Source organism: Pediculus humanus, genomic scaffold (genome assembly GCF_000006295.1).
Source record: "Pediculus humanus corporis 1103172107647 genomic scaffold, whole genome shotgun sequence".
Taxonomy (NCBI): Eukaryota; Metazoa; Arthropoda; class Insecta; order Psocodea; family Pediculidae; genus Pediculus; species Pediculus humanus.
The window spans coordinates 184,754-187,775 of record NW_002987257.1 but is presented as its reverse complement, the minus strand read 5'-3'; positions in this window follow the sequence as shown (position 1 = coordinate 187,775).

Sequence of the window (3,022 nt, the reverse complement as noted above, 5' to 3'; positions counted from 1 at the left end):
AAAAAAAAAAAAAACGAAAACAAAAATCTATCGAATTTAAAAAAAAAAAAAATGGGCTGTTGCAAATCATGCGTAAGTATATTTATATATGGATCAAACTATAAATTTTTAATTTTTTTTTTGTTTTTCCCCCGTTTGTTTGTTTGTTCGTTTGTTTGTTTTCTTTTTTAAACTTTTGAACAATTGATAAAATTTTTTTTGCTTCTCCTTCTTGACTCTTCTCCACGATTACGCTTTTTTCATCCTACACGATTTTTCCTTACAAAAAAAAAAAATCCTGATTTATTTTTCAACTAAAAAAAATAATAATAATAATTTAACCTTTTTTTATTTTTTTTGCTCGAAGAATTTCAAGATTGGAATTTTCTAATAATAATTTTTTTTTTTTTTAAAAAAGAATTCTTATTACGTTTTACATCAAACCTTTAACCTTTTATAACTTTCATATATATATATATATATATATATATATATTATATATATATTTTTTTTTCTTTCCTTTCTTTTCGGTCAAAGTTTATTTCCTTTAATACCGACCGTCGTCGTTTTTACCGCCACCGTTTTTACCGCCACCGTTGGAAAACCGCCGACGTTTTTATCGCCAACGTTATGTGAAAAACAAAAAAAAAAAATTTTATATTTAAAAATGTCGGAACGTTAATTAATTCGCAAAAAAAAAAAAAATGTTTTCGTGTTTTTAATAAATGTGAATATTTTTTTTTTTTTTTTAGAAAAACAGTGAAAAACCGGAAATGAATGAATAAAAATACCATCGGAAAATATTATTATTTAAACAAAAAAAAAAAAACTTTGACTTAATTAATTCCAAAAAAAATAAAAATAAAAATTTTCTTCTTCTTCTGCTGTTATTTTTTCTTTCTCATTCTCTCTTTTTTCCGTTCGTGCCGTTTTTTTTTTTTTTTTTTTTTTTCATTTTATCGATGATAATTAAAAAGGAAACAAGCAACAACAACAAAAGGAAAAAAAAGAAGGAAAAAAGGAAAAACGAGATTTCCTTTTTCTAATAATAATAATAATTTTTCATAACTTTAATTTAAAAGTTTTTTTTTTATAAAAAAAAAAAAATGAAAAAAAAAATCTCACGCAATCAAGATGCATATCAATCGACGTTATCAATGTCGTAATTAACGATAACGATAATAATAATAATATTATTATTATTATTTAAATCCGATAATGTCAGTTACGTAGGAATAAAAAGAAAATTTTCAAATAAAAAACTAGGAAATACTTTTCTTCTTCTCTCTCTCTCCCCCCCTTTTTTTTTAATGAAAAATTTCAGATTTAACGATATTGTTTGTCATCGCGGCGTCCGCCATTTTTTTTTTTTGCGAATATCGCCGATACTACCGCCGCAATCGTAAAAAAACTTTTTTTTTTTTTTTCTTCTTAAAGTCAAAATTTTATAATGATTCATGTCTAATATAAAAATTACGATAAAATCAAATCCTTCTAATGCCACGTTAACTAATTTCACAGTTCAAAATGAGATAATTTCATTTGATCGAACGTTCTAGAAATAAATTTGGTGACTGGGTGACGTTTTTATTTAAAAATTTCAAAATTTTTTTGTTTATAATTTTTTTTTTTTGTATGGCAAACGCAAAAAAAAATTTTTTAAGGTCCTCGATAAAGCCAAAACAACAACAACAACAACAAACAACACAACAACCAGAAAAAAAACTAAAGAAATTAATTAAATATATCGAATTAAGATTTTCTTTGTAAAAGTTTTGAAAATGTTTTCTTTAAAAAAAAAAAGTCTTAACATAAGTTTTTCAAAACCTCGAAAGGTTTTTCTTCTTAACACATTTACGCACATGCACGCACACACGCAACAGCTTGTAAAATTTATATTTTATAAAAGGCTTTTTTTTTTTAACGGCTTCAAATTATAAAACGTGTACAATCGGATAATGTAATCCTTTATGTATGAATTTATTTATTTATTTTAACGTTGCAGCAAAACAAACGACAGCAACAACAGCAACAACAACGACAGCGATCGAGAGTGCAAAAAAAAAGTAATAAAAAAAGTTTGTATAATCAATGACGTTTGAAAAAAAAAAAACTGTTAAAAGCAGTAAAAATTTTAACTCGTAATAAAAAAAAAGTGGGTGAAAGGGATTAAGAGAGAGAGAGAGAGAGAGAGATGCAGAGAGTGAGAGAGCGAAAAAGAGAAAATTTGTGAAAGATAACTAACTTATTAGAGTGTGCAAATAAAGTGAAAACGCAAACTATAAAATTTTTCTGAATAAGCAGGTTTTCAGATTAAAACTTTTTTAACTAATTAAATTAAAAAAAAAAAAAATAAGAGAAGATTAAAATTAAAAAACTGTGGAATAAAAAATGGCGGAAAGGGAAAGAGGAGGGGATGCGGGGTTGGAAAAAAAAATGGAGGGAAAATTTAAAACTGAGAATAAAATTTAAAATAGAATTAAATAATAAACAGAAAAAAAAAGGAAAAAAAATTTAATATATATAAAACACAAACAGAGTTATTCTCTCTCTCTCTTTCTCTCTCTTTAAATTTCTGTCATTTTTTTTAATCTCGCGTGAACCACGAAAAAAAAAAAAATTAAACAAAAAAACGGGGGGAGAGTGGGGGGTAGGGGTAGCAAAACCTTAAAACTTAAAATTTTAACGTTCGTTTTTCTTTCGTCTCTCTCTTTCTCTTTCTCTCTTTGGTTCTTTCCCAATGTTAATTTTTTCAAATAAATAGCCAAATGAGTAATTAAATCTTTAAATCCCCCCGACTCGATCTCAGGGAAAAGTATATAACAAAAAAGAAAGAGAGAGAGAAAGAGAGAGAGATGGAAGAGCAGGAACTTCGTTCGAAAACAAAAGTTTTTATTTTTTTGAAAATTGTTTAACACAATTTAACATTCACTTTGACTCTTTGGTCAATAGGCTTTTATTTATTTATTTTCGGTCCGTGATTTTTATTTAATAAGATTTTATTTATTTATATATTTATTTTCAAAAATGATTTTTAATACGA